This window comes from Ceratotherium simum, chromosome 17 (assembly GCF_057802395.1).
Source record: "Ceratotherium simum simum isolate JZ-2026a chromosome 17, ASM5780239v1, whole genome shotgun sequence".
NCBI classification, from domain to species: domain Eukaryota; kingdom Metazoa; phylum Chordata; class Mammalia; order Perissodactyla; family Rhinocerotidae; genus Ceratotherium; species Ceratotherium simum.
In genome coordinates, this window is record NC_141916.1 from 9,711,612 (window position 1) to 9,737,482 (window position 25,871).

The 25,871-nt window shown below is 36.2% G+C and overlaps 1 protein-coding gene across 2 annotated transcripts in view; it reads right to left on the reverse strand.

Moving 5' to 3' along the window:
- SLC16A7 (solute carrier family 16 member 7) overlaps window positions 1-25,871 on the reverse strand; it is a 171,233-nt gene that overhangs the window by 106,893 nt on the left and 38,469 nt on the right. The window contains exon 2 of one of the 2 annotated variants that reach the window (XM_087442099.1): window positions 11,689-11,785. The gene's annotated coding sequence lies outside the window, so the exon portion shown is untranslated. Of the gene's footprint in view, window positions 1-11,675; window positions 11,786-25,871 lie in introns of both variants that reach the window. The other variant, XM_087442100.1, reaches the window with a different exon arrangement.

Here is a 25,871-nt window from a genome sequence, read left to right on the forward strand (position 1 = left end):
ATATATAAAATGTGATGTTCTTCAAGGTTCCTCATAGCTCCAAATTTCAATTGCAAAATCATCAATCATTGTCTGACATTTAATTTCAGCTCAAGAGAAACATAAATGGAAAACCGCATCTGTCCCACCTCAATAACGTTTAGCGTTTGGTGTCTACTTGTCTTTATCATTTGAGTCTAAATGCAACCAAAACAAGTTTTCTTGGCCTCGGATACTTGCTAAAGATAATAGTGGCCAGACACTTTAGAAAGAACTGAAACTTTCTATATAAATTCATCCAATTTGTGGTTCCAGTGCTCAAGCAATGTAACTCTTTATACTAGAAACTCAATGCAGAATGTGATGACTCTGTAAATGTATAGAGCATATACCGTTATTTTTAGAAACTGACTTTGAAAACTATAAAACTTAGTAAGCAATGGCTTTAATTACATCTAAATTATATAGATGGCATCACCTGAAATATAACTGTACAATAACTCCATATCTTACAATAATATAATCCTAAATGTGTTGGGAACAAATTACCTAAGGCCCATAATAAAATCTAAGTTATTTTTACAATATTTTCAGTAAAGTACACATAGACATTTATAAGTCACTATGATTTAGAAGACTAAGATTACTTTTGATATTATTATATAATATCAAGTAAAAATGAAATTTTATTGATTAAAGATTGAGTATAATTTTCAAAATTTCAGTGTGAAACAAACTTTAAAATTTTCCTCACTAATGAAGACTTGGCAGACTATATAATGTACTATATTATTTTAAGTAATTATGATTAATACATCTTTCAGCCAAGAGGTTTAAGAATGACAATAGTTAATTTTATAAAAACATTTAAAAATTCTATTTCCCTAAAACAAGCACAAAATATCTCATTAGCCTTAACTTGATACAATTGAAAAACAAAATCTTTTTCTATCAGCCAAAATTTACAGAGCTTTTCACTGTTCTTTCATTAAGCTTAGAACATGAAAAAAAGTCGATATCAAAGGAATTTTAAAAAACATGTCTATAATCCCAAGTATCGTTTAACATGGGTATAATTTGTATAATTTAAAAGTTACCTGAATAGAGAGAGAACATGAATTTGTCACTTTTCTCAGAGTTCAGAGCTAAGAAGAGAGGCAACTGATCATTAACTTTTCGCCAGAAGCAAACTTGCACAAATATCTCAAGAGACTCTCTGCTCTGCCCTTTCTTTCCTCTTTCTTCTCTCGAATAGGGGAAAGGTAACCCTCTCTCTTCGCAAAGAACTTGCTTTGACATGCACAGTTAGTTCATACTTCTCACAGTGTCAAGTTAACTTGGCTCAAATTATATCCTGGGTCAAAGAAGGTGACCAAGTCTGGTGATTTGAACTGCTACATTTCATCTTCTGATTCTCTTTCTCTAACGTTGAAATAACCACATTTTCAAGTGTACCTACCATTATGTGATTTAATATCATGTATAGAACACATTGCAGAAGTGCTCTATTATATAAGTCAGTGTCAGTGAATCTTGACCGAGTGTACGGCAGATAACTCAGTAAGTTATGAACAGCAATGAAGAGGCCAGGGCATGTGTTGAACCCCTTGAGGGGCAGTGAGCTGCGTTTTGTTCCTGATCACACAGTACACTCCATCTGCCAGCCATTCTGCAAATGACGTCTTCTGTCACAAGGGTCCTCACCTAAGAGTGTGATGGTGACTCTCATGGTAGGCCAGTGCTGCCATTTTGTATTTGGAGAAGTTACAATAACCTTTAGAGAAATGAAAGACTATCATTTATTGAGTATTTCTCAAATTCTAGGTACGTTACTTGACCAAACAATTTACATCCATGACCTCATACTCTAAACCATATAAGATAAACACTATGATACATACTTTAAGTATGAGGTCACTGAAGCTCAGAGTTTTGATTACATATGTAAGGAAAAATATTAGGTCTTGGATTCCAATTCTAGTTTGTCTGGAATCAAATCCATGCTCCTCTCCATTGAACAGCAGGCCAGCCTTTCCACATTCAGTGAGTGAGGAGAATTTGATTTCCCACATGAAAGATGCCATTATTTAGACCCGGGCACTAAGCAATAGCCAGTCGCAAAATATGCTTCCCAAAGATTTTAATAGGTTGCATTTCTAAATGTATATAACAGTTAGAATAACCAGGTAATAACATAAATAATCTCTGGACATTTCCTCCAATTTAAACAAATAAAGCAAATGCCTTTACAATATAAGATGTGATTTCTTTTATCTCTTCTATTAAAACCTTAAGCTCAAAAAATAAAATGAAACAAAAGAAAAGCATTAGCAAATGCTGCCTAGTACAAAATTAGACATACACTGAGGTTTTAATACATTGAACAAACTGTACTATTGATTTCACAATTATATAGTCCACCTGACAATGAAAAGCAGATGACACCTTTACTGAGAACTCTTCAAATACCTTTGTCTCAGTACAGCAAAGTAAGTGCTTAGTAAGTGTGCAATACATTTATTTGGGCCAAAACTACCTGATGTAATATAGGTGATTAATCAATTAATAACTTCATTTTTTACTCTGTAGCTACACCTCAAAGTCGTTTCTTTTTCAAAAAGGGTGGAAGAATAAAATTTCAATAAAGTTGTTTGCTTTATCAACTAATTTTATATAATGCAAATATGACAATAAGACTCAATTTTATGCAAATAAATGATTAACTTTATTAATTAAACATGCTGTTAATTACACCAAGAATACTAAATTTACAAAGCTCTCATAGGTATGATTAATATTTTTTATGTAGTATTATTACAAAAAGTTCTAAAGTTAAAAAAACAAATACAAAGATATATGTTTTTTTTGTTGTTTTTTTTGTTTTTTGTTTTTTTGCTGCAATATATATATTTTAATTCAAAGTGAATCGACAGTAATACACCATAAATTCTTATTTTGACACTCACCAAAATAGTCACCTGGAAAACCCGCTTTTTGTGACAAAGTACAGAAGGCTTGGTCACATTTAAATCACTGAGAACTAGAGAGAAATACTATCGCAAACTGTAATAGACATTACATCCATAAAAATCTTCCCAGTCCTTATTGTAATATTGCACAGTGCAACTGCTACATGGCAAACTAGTGTAGCATAGAAGGAAAAGCAAAAACAAACCAAAGAAAGAAAGCCACAAGTCTAAAATTGTTAACAGTTAACAGTTCAAACAGCCATCAAATCTCTATCATTTAACAAAGATATATGTTTGATATGTAAGAATTATCTTATCAAGAAAGTAAGTTGATACCATAAGATCTATAAAGATTAGAATTGGCAGGAGTATGGGCAATATATTTGTATTTATTTTGTGTGATTTTTCTTACAGTTATTATAATATTAAATCCTTGAAAAATTACTAACCAAGTGATAGAAATCATGGTCTGTTATCTTTACAAGGCCTGTTAGAAAAGTTTAAAGAGCTCTAATTATAAACTACATATTTGCTTTCTAAATGTAGAGTTTATTTTTCTTCACATAAGATATTTCTCCTACTAAATTACTTTAATATCTTAAATATACATTTTTAACAAATCTACCAAAAGTTCAAAATCATCTAATTTAAATTTAGTGTTTGCTGAAGTAGAAAAAGAGCAAATGTAACCAATTGACTTTAATATGCAACTTTTGACATCTATGTAATTAGAGTAAAACCTTCAACAATTTGACTCATATTCTTTTTTTACAAGAAATATATCTTAGTGAAAGCACTGAGAAATTATGTTTCTTAAAGTTGAACAACTGAGTTCCGTGGGATGTGATATAAATACAGACCATCGTGTTTGCTACATAAACGTCTGAGAAAAGAAAAGCCAAATGCAAAACAGATTTGTTCCCCATGAGCCCTGGGGAGAAAATGGCTGAAGGTGACTGACTTTTGCCAAGGTTACAAATTCTCAAGAGTAATTCCAAAAATATGATAATGTGAGATTTTTTTTTTTTAATTCTAGTTTCCAAAATTCTTCAATAATGTGAGGACAGGAGAGACAGGAAATATAGCCTCAGGGGAAAACCTTGATGAAGAGCATGTGTGCTCTTGGAACAGGTTATTAATTCTGTGTTTGAAACATGACAATAAGTTCTTGGCAATGAATTTGTTTATAGCATTTTCCCAAGTTCCACGTAGCCTTTGCACATTTCCCTTGTGAGATTTGGATGTTTTTTTGCGTTATGACTAAGGAGTGAACACAGAATTAATTTGGAAAACCCAAGTTTTTCATCTGACTAAAAACTGCAAGAAAGTCCACAGAGCAGAAAGCTCAGGTTTATATTTTGAGTGAGAAACAGCAGTGAACTAGTCAGAAGACAAAAAAATCAAATGCCTCACAAACACGATTCTAATGGATTGCTTTCCTCATCTGGATAAAATTTTTTTTTCTTATAATGTGAAAAGAAATCTTTTTTTTCTTTGATAAGCATAAAAGGAAAAAGAGTCTTTAGTTAAATTTGCTTTCAGAGAATAATTAATTCCTTTCAGGTTTCAATATACCACAAGAAAATATAATGGGAGCAAGGTGGTCCTAAATACAAAATATACAAGTATCTACCATTTCAATGATTTCCCTCTTTTTGCTGATGGCAGTGGCTCACTACAGAACAGAATTATTGGAAGAGCTATTTGAGTACATGGAGCATTTAAGACCTGTCCTTCTTTGACTACTATCCAGACAATAGATCTTACTATATTCAGCCAATACAGGAAACACATTCAGAGAGAGAGAGTGCTTTAAAATATCCTTCTAGCTCAGAACCTCTGATTCTACTTAGCTCCCTGCCATCCCCTCAGCATGCACTGTGGCCTCACAGCTTTCTATTAAATGCACCAGCATCCTGCCAGTGACTCAGCTCAGTCTCAGAGTCAGCAATACTGTCTCCCCTCTCCATCATCAAATCAAAGCTGCCAATCCTTGTAGAGTCTACTTCCACAGGGACTCAAATCTTTCCTTTTCTTCTTTCCCACAGGAACCATTTAATTTCAATAAATTTGGTAGCTTTCCAGTTGTTATTCCAGCATCTAATCTCTCTATTTCAGTAAACGCCTCAATATCTTTGCCTAAATCATACAGTTAATACAAGCTCAGACCGTGGCGCACTCCTGGTCACAACTGGTCGATGACTCCTCTCCTCCCCTTTCCAGCACCCACACACCACAACCATCTGCGCGCACACACACACACTAGGACATATGTCATAAAATAATATGATCAAGTATATAGGTTCCATCTACTGCTATAGCCGATAATACTAACATTGGTGTTTTAACGTGCTTTGGCTTTTCACTGCCATTAATAAATTAAAAGCCATTATTTCTCCTGGTTTTAAAAACACTACAAAGGCATTAGACATTAACAAGATGAGTAAATAGAGTTTAAGGCAACGTGACATCTACTGGACCAGTTGCATCTCACCAGGTATGAGATTCTTCCACATCTTAAAATAAGTTTATATCTTCAGTAAAAGTTAATAAAAACCTTTAAAAAATTATTAGATTATTTTATGGAGTCAGCCGGGTGGCATAATGGTTAAGTTCACACGCTCTGCTTTGGGTTCGCAGGTTCGGATCCCAGGTATGGACCTACGGACCGCTAGTCAAGCCATGCTGTGGCAGGGATTCCACATATAAAGTAGAGGAAGATGGGCATGGATGTTAGCCCAGGGCCAATCTTCCTCAGCAAAAAGAGCAGGATTGGCAACAGATGTTAGCTCAGGGCTAATCTTCCTCACCAAAAAAACAAAAACAAAAACAAAATTATTAAGTTATTTTAAATGAAAGTATAAAACCTTCAAATGCTGATGCCATGCACTATAAATAAGAAAAGTAGAACAGCTATCATCACAAAGACTAGAGATAACGAATGCTGGTGAGGGTGTGGAGGAAAGGGAACACTTGTGCATTGTTGGTGAGAATGTAAACTGGTGCAGCCACTATGGAAACAGTATGGAGTTTCCTCAAAAAACTAAAAATAGAACTACCACATGATTCAGCAGTCCCACTTCTAGGTATATATCCGAAGAAAATGAAATCACTATCTTGAAGAGCTATCTGCACCCCAGTGTTCATTGCAGCATTATTCACAACAGCCAAGACGTGGAAACAACCTAAGTGCCCATCGATGGATGAATAGATAAAGAAAATGTGATATATATATACGAATATTATTCAGCCATAGAAAATATTGAAATTTTGTCTTTTGTGACAACATGGACAGACCTTGAGGGCATTATGCTGAGTGAAATAAGTCAGAGAAAGACAAACATGGTACGATCTCATGTATATGTGGAATATAAAAACATCAAACTCGTAGAAACAGAGAGCAGAATGGTTGCCAGGGGCTGAAGGGTGAGGGAAATGGGGAGATGTTGGTCAAAGGGTACAGACTTTCAGTTGTAAGATGAATAAGTTCCAGGATCTAAGGTACAGCATGGTGACTATAGTTAACAACATCATACTGTAGACTTGAAAGTTGCTAAGAGAAGAGAGCTTTAACGTTCTCAGCATAACAACAATAACAAAGTGGTAATTATGTGAAGTGATGGATGTGTTAACCTTAGTGTGATGATAATTTCGCAATATATATGTGTATCAAATCATCACATTATGCACTTTAAACTTACACAATGTTATACAGCAACTATATCTCAATAAAGCTGGGGAAAAAAAAGAAAAGTAATGGAAAGCTACATGGCAAAGGCAGTTTATAGGAGTGATAACCATGCCCCAGGATGTGATAAAAGTCGGATTCCTCTCTGGTTTCCTTGTCTGGACTCCACTTTCTTAGTGTCCTCCTCAGCAGTGGATGGAGCACACGGACCTTCTTTGTCTTTGTGGGGCCCTGTGACAGGCCCCAGCCTCCTCCCTAGGCTTCATGCCCTGGGGAACCAGCTGTTTCCTACTATGGTGTAGCCTAACTCCTCTGTCCTTCTTCCTCCTGTTCTGAAGGATTCTTAAAAAAAAAGAATGTGATTTAGTGTTAGAAAGCTTGGGTTGGGACCTACACTCTAGTTCTTACCTTGAACAAATTACCTAACCTCTCTGAGTCTCAGGCTTCTCACATCCCTACTGGCTTCATATTTCCCTATGGAGATATTTCTGGTAAAATAACACTTCAGTCTGTTCCACATCTGATTGCTGAAAGTGAAAGGAAAAAGCCTAAGCAAGCTTAGTACAGACATTTCTAGGCTCTCTCTTCCACACATGCCTTCCTACAGAGGAGGTGGATTCTGGTTTGGTGTATACCATGTGACAATTTTGTTAGGGCAGCTTCTGCTCCTACAAAAGGAAAGACCAAGGGTTGGAGATAAGTTCAAATTAGAAACTCCCTTTGACCCTATATCCAAACCACAGTCGCCAGTGCAGCATCAGCTTTAAGAATTAAATCGATGAGTCAAAGGAACTAGCTGAATCTATTTTTCTCCCTTGAGTTAATTAACCAACTTAACCAGCATTTAGTGAGCAGCTAGCATACAAAGCTATTATTATGAATAGTAGGGATGCCGGGATTCACTAAGACAGGTTCTCTTTTCTCAGTCACTCTTCCATGATGAAGGTTAGATTCCTATATTGTTAACACGCCTGAATTAGTAAAGCTAAAATAGAGATATAAAGTATTATCAGAGTTGTCGTATACTGGAGAATATTATATAATTTAACTCATCACTACATACATTCACATATACTATAGGTAAGAACCCAAATCATAAAACCACCTACTCAAGGCATCTGCCATGACCTCATAAAGCTGTTAAGCAATGTTAGGATTTGATTATCAGGACAACATCATAGAAACATTCCCCTGTATCTGAAACCAATATACTCATTATTAACCAGACTTTCCATGGACGCATTAGCAAATGTGATTGTTTTGCTTATAACAGGAACTCTTGCTTCATTATTTCCGGACCATAACTTGAATGGAGAAGACTAAAAATTTAATTTAAAAATTTTCCTAGGTTAAGACACTGCCAGAAATATATAAATCTGGCCAATTCAGCCTGAAAGAGAAAGCCTAATTGCTTGGTCATTGGCATTGACATCAACCCACAGAATCCACAGTCTGTGTAGAAGAAATAAGGACACAGCTAGTGAGTTAGCAGAATTTTTAATAGGGAGAATATTGCTGGGCAGCTCAGCTTACCTATGTTACTGCTTTCTTGATGTGGTTTCGAGGTAGAAAGGCATATAGAGATAAAAAAGACATGACAAGGTATTTGGTGTGTAACTTACTTGAAACCTTCCACTAACTCATTCCAGTGACTTTTTGTTGAAGTAATTTCTCTTTGTTTCTCCTACCCTCCTGTCCTGCTGGATTCAAGTTAAAGTACAGGCAAGCAAGTGACATCCTTTGTAGGGTTCAGTGTTCAAAAGTTTCTCTGAGGCCACACAAAGATCTCTATATTTCTACATAGTTAAGTGCCTCGGGGGAAGCCTCTTCTAATTTTCTGTGATTTTTAGCTGTATCCAGGCAAATAAGATGCCAATTAGTGAAGTGTGGGAGGAGTGCGGTTGAAAAATAGAAATTGAAGGAACTCACTAACGGGCATCAAGAGGATGCCAGATGTATTTGAGGAAAAACAGAAATCTCATTTAACCAAAAACACACAATGTGATTACTGGTGTCTGTTTCTAAACCACACACTCAATAGGCCTGTGATTATAGTTTTTAATTATCCAATTGCTAGAGAAAACCTAGGAAATAAAAAAACAGGCACAGACAAGCTATTCCATAAAAGCAACGCACAATTAAAATCTACATAAGGGGGCCGGCCTGGTGGCGCAAGAGGTCAAGTGCTCACGCTCCGCTGCAGCAGCCTGGGGTTCACCGGTTCGGATCCCGGGCGTGCATCGATGCACCGCTTGTCAGGCCATGCTGTGGCAGGCGTCCCACATAAAGTGGAGGAAGATGGGCATGGATGTTAGCCCAGGGCCAGTCTTCCTCAGCGAAAAAAGAGGAGGATTGGCAGATGTTAGCTCAGGACCGATCTTCCTCACAAAATAAATAAATAAATAAATAAATAAATAAATAAATAAATAAATAAATAAATAAATAAATAAATAAAATCTACATAAGAAATCACAGCATGCTGCTACTGGCCTTTGTGTGTGGGTGGCTAGATGGAGTGAACGGATCTTACATTCCTGCCTAACTCTAACTCTACTACTAGAATCTGTGCTATTTCAGGGGTCACTGGTTCTTCCCCACTATACTGGGACAGCCTTGAACAGACATAGTTTGTCTATTGACATTGGGAGGTGTGTAACACATGTTGGCTGAATTAATTAATACACTGTGCCTTGGAACAGAGCTACTGCAGCCAAAGTGTAAAAGGTTGATCAAATATCTGCTCACACCAGGCCTAAAGAAGACCCCCACCACCACTGCCAGACATGGAGAATGTGTCATCAACAGAAGCAGCAATTTCTATCCATCCACTTCAGAGGCTCCTCTCTTAGGACAATGTCTTTGAAAATTCAACATTCAGACTAGGTTTTTCTCACTTGCAAAGTATTCTTTTAGGATCTCTTTTTATAGGGTGCTGCATATTTTTCCTAGTACTAAGAAATCTGCATTCTTAAACAGTGACCTCAAAACAAACCTGGAGACTCACAATCTAAGACAGCTAAAATAGACAAACGAATTAAATGAAATGAATTATTATAGAATATGCAAAATGTTCTCTATCCACAGAGCTGTGATAATGAGAGCAGACAAGGAAGAGAGTTACTTAAAAGCACAAGAGATTTTTTAAATTACATTAAACAACAAATTATGAAATTGACAGAATTTAGTTGTATTAAAACGCCTCTACCCCAGAAGCACTCGACCTAAAGTTTTGGACACTCTCTTGTCTATAGATGAAAAAAAGAGTATGAGTCTAGAGAATACAGTATTTATGGAATAAAAGTAATAATAATAACAATAGCTAATACTAATACAGCCCCTACGATGTGCTAGGTACTGTTCTAAATACTTACCATAAATCAACACAGTTACTTCTGACAGCAGCCCTATGAAGAAGCTTTTTCACTATCCTCATTTCAAATATGAAAAAACTGATGCTCGGGCAGAGTATACTTAGTAAGAATCAGAGCCAGGATTTGAACTCATATACTCAGGATCCATAGTCTGTGCTCTTACTAACAAGGAATAGGCAGGCACAAGCCAGTTCCCTCAGTAAACCATATATGCAAAAGGAACCATATGACATGTTACACCTACCTCAACAATCATACTCTTAGTATGGGACAAAAATTAACAAATCAAAGAGGCAAATACCCCCATGATTGACCTAACGTCACCCTGGCATAAACCACTCTCCTCTCAAGCACCCCCTAATCTCACAGTGTCGGGCTATATTAGTTTTCTATTGCTGCTGTAATAAACAACCACAAACTTTATTATCTTATAGTTCTGGAGATCAGAAGTCTCACTGGGCCAAAATCAAGGTGTCAGTGGGAGGCCAAGGGGAGAATCAGTTTCTTTGCCCTTTCCAGCTTCTAAAAGTCACCCACATTCCTTGGCTTGTGGGTGTATTCCCCCATCTTCAAACGATCAAGGTCGGGCTGAGTCCTTTTCATGCTGCCATCTGTCTTTCATTTATCAGGCCCCTGGTGATTACACCAGGCCCATGCATATAATCAAGGATAATCTCAAGGTCATCTGATTAGTAACCTTAATTCTCCCTCACCATGTAACACAACATATTCATAGGGTGCAGGGATTAGGGTGTGGGAAGCCATTACTCTGCCTACCACATGGATATACCAAGCTTAGTTCATGAACTTGAGGTAGAAGACAGAATATACCCATACAGTTGGTCTAGGAACTGTTCATGACAAACAGGTGATACAACTTGGTAAATTTATCACACTACTCTTATAATATAGTTAAAATATGTAGTGACCCAAATGCAAAAAAGGAAATTTGACTAAGTAAATATAGTTTCTGAAGAGAGTATGGACCGGTTATGACATCTGATTTCAAATTCTCTCTCTTACAAGTTAAGCAGTCTTGAGCAAGACATCGACAACGCGGAGCGTTGGTTTTCTCATCCGCACAGCGGGAATCATAATTTCCGACCTGCTTTATACCAGGACTGTATGAGGATCAGATTAGATGAAATCATGAGTCTGGAAACTCTTTGCGAGTAATAAAGCCCTATACAAGTCAACTGTGAACATAAGAAATGCCAATATGATCATTATTGTTTAAAATAGTTATTTTTTTAAAAAGGGTGCCAATGACAAAGATAAATTAATATATACAGATAGCCTCTATATCTATTTTACCAGCATTCACATTCGTAATAATAACATAATAACAACATAATATAATTCTATTATTATTATTATTGAAATTTATCCTTTATTCCCTTTATAATATACTTTTGATGAAGGAGGGGTTTCTATTTACCTCTATTTTATATACAGAGAAACTGAAGTTTAATCTCTTGACCAAGATCCCACAGAATAAGGAGCCATAGAAGGACTAAAGGCTAAAAGTGCCAACTTTAAAATCCATTGTATCTTTGAAAACGGATTTAAACACCAGCCAAGCCAATATTCCCATTCACATTAAGATCCAGCAGTTCCACAAACAGCATGACTTGAAATAACTAGACAGAAGAAAACGTGATTACACACTGAGGGTACTCACGAGGCAGCTTTATTGGCACAGAGTCCTAGAGTCCTTTGGTTTCCAAGATTCTTGTGTCTAAGGTTTCACAGGAAAGCGTCACATCTTAGATTGACTCCTAGAAGAATCGGAGAATAGAACAGAGTAACCATTTAAATACTGAGATGCATCTTTTAAAAAATGAAAAAGGTATCCGACTACATCTGTGCAAGACGTAGCTTTCTATCAGCACCAGCTGAAATTTCTGTTTGCCTTCTCTAAATCGCCAAGGTTTTATGTAAAGGCCCCCTTTAGATATGGACAAGTTATTTAGTTAACTTACTTCACATCACCACTAACCATATTTCATAACTATGGTAACTGCCTTTACATTTTCTGGCCTAAGTCATATTTCCCAAAGTACAGAGGAGTTTCTGCAAAAACATCAAAGAGACTCACTTCAATCCAATGTATTTGGGATTTTAAAACAATAACTTGTTTTTAACTTTTGGGAGACTTTTCCCTTCACTTTCGGTAGGATAATGTATAAGTGTGTGTGTGTGTTTATAAAGCAATAACTTGAAATTTTTACATAAGTACATTAAAATACTATTACATTAAATTTATTAATAAAAAATTTGAAGAAGCATATCAGTAAGATTTCTGAAGTCTCACAATAAATCAGAAACACTTTAAAAAAATCATCAGAGTTTGACCATCAATTCTTGTATGTTCTTTGATTATATGAACTTTGAAACAAGCTTTTGACTTCTCTGTCTAATTCTCTTACCTGGAAAAAAAGAGGATATAGTAGTATTTAACTGAAAATTGTGACTATTAAGTCAGTTAATATTTGTAAAACTCTAGCACAGTGTTTGGCAACAATATAATACTAATAATAACAATAAGAACAATTATTATTAATAATTGCTACTTAAGACAGTGAAAAATATTGTTTATATAGACAAATAAATAGTAGATGCTTACTGATTCCTGACTTGAAAAATCTGAGACTTACTTATGTTCTGATATTTGTTTTATTATTAAACCAATATAATTAGTCAACTTTCAGATATGATCCAGAAAAATCAAATTGTTTTATAGTAGAACAGTGTAGTGCAAAGATCATTTAAATATATTTCACAGAAGCAAAGACTAACAGGAGAGAATGGAGGTAATACAATGTCATTTAGATACCACTTGCAATGTCATCTGATTTGATAGGAGAACCTTGACATTGTAGTCTAAAATGGAACAAATTTTAGACTGGCAGTCAGTCTGCTTCCTGTGTAAGTTCCAAGACTATAATAAGCAGATGATGTACATATAATGGTCCCATTTAGTAAATATCAAATGAAAACTTCTCAATTCTACATGCAAAGAACTTTCTTCTAGCAATAATTAAAGCCATTTGAATTTAGAATCAATATTAAAATATATTTTAAAAAATTACTGGTATTATTGTATCACAATAAGTAAAACTGATATCATAAAGTTAACATGTTTAAAGACATAACATCTTACTACAATTAATTTTCTTTCTTGCTTCAGTGGCTACCACTGAAATATGTAATTTTCAATTCATTTCATTTATAGATATGACGATATATTGGTATGGTTTGCTGCAATCACTTTTTCTGCATAATTACTTTCCTTACTCTGTGCCTAAAAATCAACATCGCTCATATTTTGATTCCCATGTGAGATAAAATAATGTTATTAATATCTGAGAATGAGATAATGGAGTTTTAAAAATTTTCTTTGTATCTCAACTATAAACTTATTTAACAATGAGAGTTTAGAAATTCACTGATTTTATTCTAGAACAATAGAATATCAGAGTTAATTTTAATTTATAGTATTCTGCTATGCAAAAATAAGGCAGCAAAAGTTTTTTCATTTTCTTTAATATGTACCTTTATTTATTTATTTTTAACAGAAGCAGAAACAGACCTTAAGAGGTAGGTGTTTGTGGATTGATAATGTAAAAAAGTAAGCACTAATTTGACAATTATATGATGATGTCTACTACATAAAAGTTTTTTTAAAACAGAAGTAGTTAAAATGAAATAAAATGTTTTCTATTTGTTTTGCCATGCCTTTTGACCTCCTGAGTAACCTTCACCTTGTACAAACGTTAGTCTATATGACCTTCTGAAATATGCATGTCTAAGTCATTGATAAGTTTTACTAAGACTTTACATATTGAAAAAAACAACTTATTTTATAATTCCTTAATATGAACCCAATACCAAAAGCTTAGGCTGTACTTAAAAAGCCCAAAAGCTAAAAGAGATTCCTTGATCCATTATACCGAAAATCAACACAAATAAGAAGAGGAAGCAAAGGAACCAGACACTCCAAGCCTCTGGAAGGTTATGTGAATGTCCAATCTCTTATCCAATGATCAGGTAAGAAAAATATGATATTTTTAATTGTGTAATTTCGGAGGCTATTATTTAGGTGATTTAAAAGACCATACTTTTTAGAAAAAAAAAAAACAGCAGCTATTTCAATATTGCTATTTTAATACTCTGTGGTGTCATAAAGTTCTATGACCAGTGTATGTTCATCTCATAATTAACTGACTTAGGAATTTTAGGTGCAACCAAAATGCATTACCCCGAGTTCATGATCTTTTCTAACTCACGAAAAAAATTTAATTAAGACATAAATAAAATATGTTTTTACAAAGGTGTTTATTAAAGGGGCTAAGGAGGTATGATGTAGAGGAGGGAAACAGATTATTCATGTTTACACATGGTTGGTTATTGCCTACAGAGTGATAAAAATGAAAAATTATATCAGCTGAAATAGGTAATTTTATTGATGTATTTGACAAAATGGACAAAAAAGTCCTCCAAAAATAAGGAATTGTTCTAGAAACCACAGTAAAGCTAAAAGGAATATTTAACGCTGTGTAAATCCACACTCAAACTTCCAGGAGAAGCAGTGGATCATCCTACTCTCTTAGGAGAGAGAGTTTTTCCCTTTAACTTAACAGTATCATCCAACCATGTTTGCAAATAGTCAATGTTCATTCGCGCTTAAGAAAAAGTTCCTTGAATGAATTATTCATTAATACTTCAATCAGAATTCCATACTTTATGACAGTAGTTAGCATTAGTAATAAAGGCAAAAATAACTGAGAACCCCTCTATTATTTTCTTTTAAATCTCCTTCTCCTTTCCTTTTCTCACAAACCCGGAAAGCATGTTTGTTTTGGAAGCAAACGGCAAACACTGCAAAAGGAGAACTTTAAATGCGTGATTAATGATCAAGGCAAAAACGTAAAATCACATCAGCTGATGAGGGGCTGACTGACCCAAGGTTGAAGAATGCAAGGGCATTATGGCAAAGCTGAAAAATAACATTCCTTTCGCTGTTAAATGACAGGCATGCGACACCGCATCATACTCTGAGATAGCCAAAAACAAATCCACTGTTCTAAGTTTACACAACCACCAAAGGTGATCTTTGAAAGTCACAGGAGACAGATTGTCCAGAGCCTTCTTACATACAACTACAGAAACACTACTTACAGCTACTGCATATAGCCATTTCGTGGCCAACTTCAACAAGCCCCATCGCACTCCTTAATGAAGAATATAACCTAAAATCTCTGAACAAGTGCAATAAAGTTCCACGAGTGGAATCTAAGTAAATGACATTCACCATCTTAGAATGAACAGAAAGCAAGAAAACACCAGGTCAAAAACTTCTGATTGCAGAACTTAGCAAAAATATTGAATGCATTTATCTTGTTCACACATCTTTGTTATGGAGATATAAAACCTCTGCCCTTCTACTTGAGGAAGTCAAAGATGAAAGAAAATTGATCAGTACTAAAAACAAATATAATTTCTTTAGCATTGTATTGAAAATTAACCTTGAAGAGAGACAAAGCCAAAACACATTGTGAAAGCATATCTCAATGAGCTTGTTTTGTTGATGTGTCACCATGCCTAGTTTATCATATTTCCATGATGCAGGTGGGAGTGACTGTGAGGGGGGCTTGCATGAGGAAATGTGAAGACAGCCAAACACATAGGAGCTTCTAGTAGCTGCCATCTCCCCTACAGCCAAATTTACATTTATCTTTTATGCTATTAAGCAAACTGTACATCAGAGCCTTTAGCAATATTATTTTTACATACGAGTAAGGTGGACAAATATGGTGTGGTGCTCTTAAGAATGTGCTTCAAAGACCTCCATCTAGAGGGACTGTACTTGACCAAGGGCCCAGGCTGCTGAGGCTCAGAAATCCATTGCTGGATTTGCAGAGTCCACACTACCCACCAGCTGCTCCCGGGCCACACCTGAGCACAGCAGGGACACTAGAGCAAACCGTTCCTGGGATATTTGGGACTCCTCTGATGAGTGATTTTGGCCAGGGGACTTCCAGACAGCCTTGCCTGGCATATGTTGGATATTCAATAGTTATCTCTGGAGAAAATAAAACATGGTTATTATTGAGTTGTCAAAGCCCAGGTTGCTATATAAACATCGAAAATTGAACTCAACGTGAAACTTAGTTTTAAGATGATTTTCAGCTTCCCAATGTGATTCCGGGAAGCTGAACTACAGCAAGTGGGTTAGAAAACTACAGAGAGGTAGATTTTTGTTCAATATAAATATAACCTCTGATAGTCAGAGCTATCTAAAAGTTAAATGGGATGCTGCAATCCACTCAATTACTCTTTGATAATACTAACATCCCCATTTTATATAACAGGAAACACTAGGCTTGCAGAAGCCAAGTGCTCAGCGTTATACGATTTTAGAAGCAGGAGCCAATATTCCAACCTCAGTCTTGCTCACCCTTTCCACAATGATCATAAAGTTAAGAAGACACATCTTTCATGAAAATACCCTGAATGCTTGCATTGGCCATCGATGGGTGGTTGGACTATGTATGTGTAAAAACACTTCCAGTGCTAAACTTTGGTGAATGGTACGAGAAAATTCTCTTGATGATGTCATATCTCCTTTATTTTATATAAGCCACCTTTCTTTCTCATATGTCGTGGAACAAATAAATCTACAGACCCAATTTTTAATTTGTGTTACAGTTATCAAAGTACTCAGGCAAGACTATGTTGTTTTTAGGTATAGCAATGGAAATTAATATCATTAAGCAGGAATCTAGCCTAAGAATAAAAAGATGATATATAAATCCTAAACTCTAAATATTAAATCAGTACAGTGTAATGCTTTGAACAAGTGAAAAATTAGAAAAATATATCTATGAAATACATACTAATATCATCCAGGATTTTTTAAGTAAGATATTATTAAGCAATGTCACAAAACCAGAGGTATAAATGCAGTTATTTTATCCAGATCTTATATTGACCTGACCAACAAGGTACATACACCAGTCCATCACCTGCTGGACTTTGGACAGCGCCACCTCACTTAGCTCAAACATTAACGTGAAGTCAGGTCATGGCACTATTTGGAATCAAAATAGCAAAGCACCTTTAAACCCAAGCTCCATTTACAAATTTGAAGCCGTCAAATGCCTCTCATGCCTCTTGTCTCTATCACTCTCAAGCCCTAAATAAACTGTTTCCTCTTTCTCAATCTCATTCTCTCACAGCTATGCGTTTTTCCCCTTTGGTTCATACTCTCCACCCTACCACACCCCTCTTGATGTCCTTCCCAACATTTTCCACTGTATCCTCGAGAGCTCCCATTGTTTTTTAATAAACAAACTTCCTTATTTCTAACCCAGTCATTGTGTTGTCTCCTTGAAGGCCCGAATTATACGCAGTCCTCGTGAATGCATGCTAATCCCATATCTTCAGGTCCAGAACAAAGGCTCAGCACAATCCTGGTTCCACTCTGCGGCTTTCGTATCATTACTTTTTCAACTCATGCAAAGAAATCTTTCTTCATTTACGTTCATTTCACCAACTGATAGCACCTTGAGCACTGGGACTTATCAGCTTTCACATCGTTTTTTCAAAATCCGTTTCTCTTGACTCCAAAGTCTGACCATAATCAATATGCACAATCAATACCATGCACTGCAATCAATAACCTAGCCAGAGAATTCAGGACCTCCACTTCCATTCTGATTTCATTAACCCATGCCCAACTTGAACCTCATGGCCACTCCGAATGATCTACCATTAGAGTCTTAAAGACTGATAGTCTGCTTCCCAATTACAGCTTCCTATCTTTTATACAACCTTAAAAATGTTATTTCCATCAATCCTGTTCTGGCATTTCCTTGAAATTTTCCACTCCTCACATCTTCTCCCAAACTGTTAGCCCTTTTCTAACCTCAATTTCTTCTCTGCTCAGCTGTAATGTTGATCTTCATTCAAATCCCAGTTCTGCTATTTATTGGTAAAATATCTTAGGAAAATTACTTAACAGCATCCTTCATTTGTTTTTTAAAAATGAGAATAATACTTACACCTCATAGGAAAGAAGGGAATAAATGTGATAATATATATAATGTACTAAGTACAATTCCTAGCACATTATAAGTACTCAATAAGTATTAACATCACCTATAACCACCAACATTCTCAAGTTGCTCACATGTTTGTTTTCCTGCAACAATGAGCCTGAACATATCACACTTGGAATGGACCCTGCAATTACAGGACTGAGTAGGGATTTAAAAGAATGGATTAACTGCACAGATTGATGCCACTACACACTCAAAGATTTCTATTTTAGCAGGACCCTCAATGCCTCTCTAGTAAGCTTTTCTCACACCTCTTGGTATCTTCTTCTTTCCACTACTGTTACAAACATCTTCCCCTCTCCTAAAGTCCACTAACCACCCTCAGTCATCACCTGTGGTTGACCTGACTTCCTATTCACAGAGAAAATCAAAGCCATCAGACCAGGCATGAAGTCTCACGCTGTCTTGTTCTTACCTGTACACATTTCTGTATCTCTATTAGTCCTTCACTCACTCCCTCCATCCCTGGTAGTGGACCTAAGCCTCTTCCTGGTCACCAAAAAGGCCTTCACCTGATACGTGATAACTTCTTCTTGACTTTTGACGGTTTTGCCATCTGATCTGAGTCCTTTCCCCCTCATTCTCCTTCCCGTCATTCTCCTTACTGTCACTTCTTACTTTGCACTATATGTTCTAACAACACTGAATTAATTTCAGTTTTCAGTTCATTCCATGTTATTTCATACCTTCGTGTCTTTACTGCCTTGGTAGGTGTCAATGCCTATCAAGAAACCCTCTTCTCACTTTCTTACTGGGAAAGCTCGTATTTGTGCCTCAAGACGCAACTTGAGAATTCCTCCTCTGTGGGTGGTACACAAGAAAGACATAAGGGAGAGGTTGATGAGAAGTACTGACAGGATAAGGAACTCCAAGAAAGGTGACAACAGGAAGCCATACAATATCTAGAGTTGATGGATGATAATGAGTTTCAATTACGATATCAGATTTCTTGCTTAACATCTATTTTTCACATACCTTTACACTTATTTCATGCAAAGCATTTCAACTGTCCCTTGCCAGCTAAGAAATAGAGTCTTAAGCCTTTCAGATTTACAGGTAAATTAGCAGATAATTACATGAATATCTCCAATTGTTGGGAAATTGCCAATTTTCCACCTGTATATGAAGAGTTTTGAAGGGAGAGGGCGGAAGGAGAAGTCAAGCCTCAACACACGTCTGTTGGTGAGAAAATTAAAATCAAATAAACAGAGATCACTGGCTTTGATTTTTCTGCAATTTTCACAAATTCCTTAAGTATGAGTTACTTATAATATCATTATGTAACATAGGCCTGAGGTAACTTCTGAAATTGAAATTTAAGGTTTTATAACCTTTGAACTGCAATAAATTCAGGGTCTAGGGTGTTATTAACATCTGGCAAAGTTTCACATTGTTTTGCTTTGTTTTGTTTGCATTTTTGAGAGAGTTGTTTGACTGTTTGTTTTATTTTGGCCATCCAGCTTTATTAAGTCCTAAATGACATAAATTCTCCTATTTTACTGTAATTTAGATTTTATGCCAAATGTTAGCAATATATGAAGCCAAATATTCAAACTGATCAATTACTCTTTCAATATTTCCAGTACAAATTCTCGCACATGCTCAGAGTTGTGGCAGGAAGGATATGGCTCTCTAAAGGGCAGTGCAATGATCATCTCCACGGATATTGATGATTTTTTGTGAACAGATGTAGGTCACTGTTGAGATAGTGCCAAGGTCACCTTCCAAAGCTGAAATACAGACGTGACATTTGGTAAATTTTCAAAACCTGTTAGGTGTAACACCACAATTTTCTTCAATTCACCAAAATTCCCTTTATGCTGTGAATAGGCTGCTGGAAAACCAAGGTTTTCAAGCCGTTCGGCTTGATTACACTGGTGTGATACTACTTATCTAATGCTATTTTAAGCATCTTCTTGGGTTACAGTAAACTGTATTGTAAATCTAATTACATTTGCCCACAGGAACGTAAGTACACGGGAACTCTGCTCTGTAATCTACTTATTAAAAGGCATTATATTTTTCTACATAGCATTTATCAAAATTATTATGTAGCTATTTATATTTCTAATGCCTTTCTCTTCCACTATAAATTTCAAAAGGGCCTGTGGATGTGTTGTACATGCAGTACCTAGTGCAGGGCCTAGAGGGCCAATAAATGTTTGATGGATGAATGAATGAATGAATGAATGAGTGACCATGTAAGAGGTAACTAAATTTATATACATTTATGCTTGTCACTTTAAACTCATGCTGAAAATGTATACATATTTTGAGACTTGTTGGGACATAATACAGTATAGTATAACAAAGCACAAAATTTCAATTCAAATGGAATGGATTTAATGCCAGATCTGGTATTTAATAGTTGTGTGATCAAAGACAAGTGGATTGAACTCTCTAACCCTCTGTTTTCTCATCTGTAAAATGTGAACAATTGCAATGGATTAAGTATTAAAGATAACGAATGGATAAAGAAGATGTGGTATATATATACAGGGAATACTACTCAGCCATAAGAAAGATGAAACCTTGCTATTTGTGACAACATGGATGGACCCTTGAGGGCGTTATGCCAAGCAAAATAAGTCAGATGGAGAAAATCAAATACCTAACAATTTCACTCATATGTGGAAGATGAAAACAATAACAACAACAACTAACACACAGATATAGAGAATAGATTGGTGCTTACCAGAAGAGAAGGGGGGAGGGAGGAGGGCGAAAGGGGTAAAAAGGCCCATGTGGACAGTGGCGGATGGTAATTAGACTCTGGGTGGTGAACACAATGTAGTCTACACGGAAATTGAAATATAATGATGTACACTTGAAATTTATATAATGTTATAAACCAGTGTTACCTAAATAAAAAAATACTATGCAGCATAGTCCATGGCATGGAGCAAAGTCTTAATGTGGTACGTAATATCACTTATTAACATGTTATATAGCTTTTAAGTGATTTATATTAATCTAAATTATCCAGGGGATTTTAAAAATTGACAACATAAACCTTTTGAGCACATGCTGGCAGTGATAACTCATCAATAATTTACAGCATTAAAATGAATTTTCCAACACCTTCGTGTCTATTTTCACAATTATTATAAGCCATTTCAACAAGTTATTTTCAATTAAGCTTCAGCATTCTTTACTCCATACACTGTTTCCAAATTCTTCACAACCATTCTGGAATCTCTCTCAACTAGTCCTCACCGCCACAATCTTGATTCATGGTTAGTCCAATTCTCTGGTCCAGATTGCACACTCTTCCTCAATCAACTTTTCTTTCATTATTGCCCTTATATGCCATAACTTCAACCACTATCAGTGTGGAAAAAACAATTGTCTCTGAATTGCAGTCTTCCTTCCGGACTATATCTTCTTGGAGGCTCTATTCTCTGCATGAAGAATTAACTTCAATCTCAATCCTTAGCATTTATTTATCCATTCACGGACATACACTGAGCACCATCTATGCTCTAGCCTGAACGTTCGTGTCCCCCAAAATTCATATGTTGAAAACCCAATGCCTAAGGTGATGGTATTAGGAGGTGGGGCCTTTGGAAGGTGATTAGGCATGAGATTAGTGCCCTTAAAAAAGAAGTTCCAAAAAACCAGCTCATCTCTTCCACCATGGGAGGATACAAGAAATCTGCAACCTGGAAGAGGGCCTCACCTGACCATGCTGGCACCCTGATCTCGGACTTCCAGCCTCCACAACTGTGAGAAATGAGTTTATGTTGTTTATAAGCTACCTAGTCTATGGCATTTTGTTATAGCAGCCTGAATGGACTAGGACAATCTGTGTGTCAGACACCACGTCAGGTTGTAGAGTTACGGAGACGAGCACAATGAGGTCTCCGGTATCCAAGAGCTCACAGACTAGTTAGGGGATGCATACTTACAAACAGATCATCATGAAAAATGGGACAAGTGAAATAACCATGTGCATAGCTTTACGAAAACACTGAGAAAAGATATCTAACTAGCCTGAGGTGGGGATAGAATCCTAGAAAAAGGAGTGCTTCTTAAAAGACAAGGAGGAACGAAGGGGCTAAAAGGGGAGGGCATTCCAGGCCCGAGGGTCAGTATGAAGCACCGAAACAAGCCACAGTGCGTTCACATAGGAAACGCTAAGACAGCACGTTTATTTTGAAGTTCTTGTTATAACAGTTCACAAAGTATGTCTCCAGCATGAAAATGTGTAGGAAATGGTTTATTTTAGATTGTGTTTAAGTCAAAATGAATTAACATTATAATTTTAAAAATCTGTAAATTCAAACATTTTTCCCCTAACACTGGATAAAGTAATATTGGGAAATATCTGCTTTGTTAGATTTTATTCAGTGTTTCAGAGATTCAACATTCAGTACATGGATGCAGTACCGATATTCCCAGAATGGTGGAGGATTAGCATTACTGTACATCTTCCTACCAAAGACAGACTCTAACCTGCCTTCTCAGTGACATCGAGGACAAGGCCACAAGGGCTCTCTACACACACTGGGAGGCACAAGCGATAATGGTTCCTGAAGTCCTGGGTTGTACAAAAGCATTGGAACTGTCTCCCTCTTTTCACCAACGGAGAAAGTAAGAACCAATGATACCCAGGAATGTTCAGTGACTCTCCTCAAATCAGAAATATTCACACTAAAATGACTCTCTTGAGTATAAAAGTAGAAAAGTTATAAAGGGAACATTTTGAAAAAAACAACAACAAAAAAGACTAATTTTATTTCTATTCTGATAGATATATGATAATACGATAACAGCCTCTATAAACTATCACATAATTACAGAATAAATTCAGACCCATCAGAAAAGAAATGCAGGGGCCGGCCCAGGTGGCACAAGCGGTTAAGTACGCGTGCCCGCTTTGCTGTGGTGGCCCGGGGTTTGCCGGTTTGGATCCCGGGCGTGCACCCATGCACCGCTTGGGAAACCATGCTGTGGCAGTATCCCATATAAAGTGGAGGAAGATGGGCACGGATGTCAGCCCAGGGCCGGTCTTCCTCAGCAAAAGAAGAGGAGGATTGGCAGATGTCAGCTCAGGGCTGATCTTCCTCAAAAAAAAAAAAAGAAAGAAAGAAATCCACTTATTAATACAACAACTAGTTTTGTGTCCCATCAGGGCAGGAACTTCATTTTTGTTCATCACACACTTTCCCCATCTCAAGCAAAGTAAATTCTAAGAACTATTTTTGAATGAATGAATAAATGAATGCAGGCTATGTATCAGACTAGACTCCGCAGAATGTGGCCCCAAATGAATACACAGTGTATCTTCTCTAGAAAAGGATACAAACAGACCAATTAAAAGGATTGCGTTGCATGAAATGAATAAAAAAGGATCACAGGAATGAGGGGCGGGTAACCGCTCCTCTAACTAATGTGATTAGGGAAGGTCTCTGCGATGGAAGAGGAGAAGGGTATGGGGTGCACATTTACCTAGGTAAACACTTTGTATGTGCTATTTCACCCACTTCTCCCTACGATGCATCCTGGCAGCTATCATAGCTCCAATTTATAAACAAGTTAAAGCTTAAAGAGTTTACACAAGATCGTTTCAAATAATATGTATGTATATAAATATATATATGCTCATATAGTCAAAAAAAATTCTATACAAATGTTGCCCTCAATGTTTTGTTCAACAAGAAACATTTTTAGCCTTCTCAATTTGCCCATATCAGGCATCTTTCCTACATGCAGTGCCTCTCAAAACACCTGTACAACATTAGTTTCAAGTACAACATGAGGGAACTTTGCCTAAGCACTAAAATATTCTCTTTATAAAAAAATTTTTTGGGGGGAAAAGACATTTAGAATATGAGGCTCTTTATTAGGTTGCCAAGATGAAAGGCAGGTATTTTTAGTTGTTAATACATGGCAGCACTTGTTTTTGATAGGGGCTGCCACTGACTTTCCTTATATCTGTCAATCAAATGCTAAAAAAGAAAAAAAGCTGTTGAAAAAAATCCTACCCAATTGCAAACACTTGGCATGATAAATGGTTTTAGAAGCCAGCGATGGCATGGATCCTCCTGTTATTTGAGTAGATAGAACCCAAGACTATTTCAGGAAAAGCACTACATTTTTTTCAGAATCTCAGTCATTTAATTTCTGGTAGCAAAGAAAATTAACAACCCAATGTTTGGAAAAATGAAATTCTAAACTATTTTTTTCTGTCAGAGTGTACAGTTTATTAACATAAGGTTTCATTTCAGATCACAAAATGGAACATTCACCAAAATTTAAACAGAATGTATAAGTTGCAATCATGAAATTCTCCCCAAAAGTAAAATATTAAAAACAAAGAGTAAGGCCGGCCCCGTGGCTTGGTGGTTAAGTGCGCACTCCGCTACTGGTGGCCTGGGTTCGGATCCCCGGCGCGCACCGACGCACCACTTCTCCGGCCATGGTGAGGTCGCGTCCCACATACAGCAACCAGAAGGATGTGCAACTATGACATACAACTATCTGCTGGGGCTTTGGGGAAAAAAAGGAGGAGGATTGGCAGTGGATGTTAGCTCAGAGCCAGTCTTCCTCAGCAAAAAGAGGAGGATTAGCATGGATGTTAGCTCAGGGCTGATCTTCATCACAAAAAAAAAAAAGAGTAATCACAAATTTCCTTTTGACCTGCCTGCTAATTGTATAGGTCCAATTCTTTCTACCAATATTCCTGAGTTTCCTTACAACCATTTAAATTTGGCACCGACTGAAATCTAGGTGAACACTCGTTGATGTCGCTCCAGGTAGAGATGTGAATTGTAAGCTGGTGATGAGAATGATCCATTGAAAACTACTGTCATCCTTTATTGGCAATACTGCCTTTTGCTACATCACTTTGGTTATACAGCATGGTTTCAACTCCCTCACTATCACAAAGTGTTTTGTGTTTTACATTTGAGCTGTTTTTGTGTTTGTTTTATTGCTTATAAACAGTAATATCTGTAAAAACATAATAAGAGGAGGAATAAGATAGGACCACAACAATGCACTGTTTTGAATCAAACAAAAATTGATGGAGCAAACTAAAAACTAATTTCCAGAATAGGGAATGATAAAACCAAAGAAGAATGGTAACAATTACAAGAGCATTATGAAAAATTAGCTTTTAACTCCTCAATCAAGCCTTAGAATTGCTAAGAAACTTTAGAGAATAGAATCAACATATCTTTTAAAGGCTTCAAGATCAAAGCCCACGAGCCAAAAGGTTTATAAAGTTTGCTCAGGTATGTATTACTGAGTTGATACTTTCCAATGACAGATAAAATCTGGGTAGGATGGCAAGCTATCAAATCAGTATTTGATGCTGAAATAAGAATTAACTATTCTACTCCAGATCATGTCCAACAATAAAGGTATAATGCAACTTAATATAAATAGAAAAGGTCCAGAAATATGTAATAACCCAGGAAGACACATGAAAATACCTATGCTGTTCTTAAAATTTGATAGTTATATAAGTACTAAGAACTATGTTTCCTGTGTTAATTATAGGCAAAAATAGCTATCAGAGATTCTAGTCCACATTTTTAGAAACCTGTAAAACCTTCTTCTAGAAGATCACCATGGAAGAGATTTTTGTATTTATACCTGAGGGACTGGAGAAAATCTCTAGGAAATGTTTAATTCTAAGATATCTAAGACTTACTTTACAACATTTAAGAATTAAGAGTCAGGATCTGTCTTTTCTTGGCTCAACCACTAATGAGCTACCTGAATTTGGGAAATT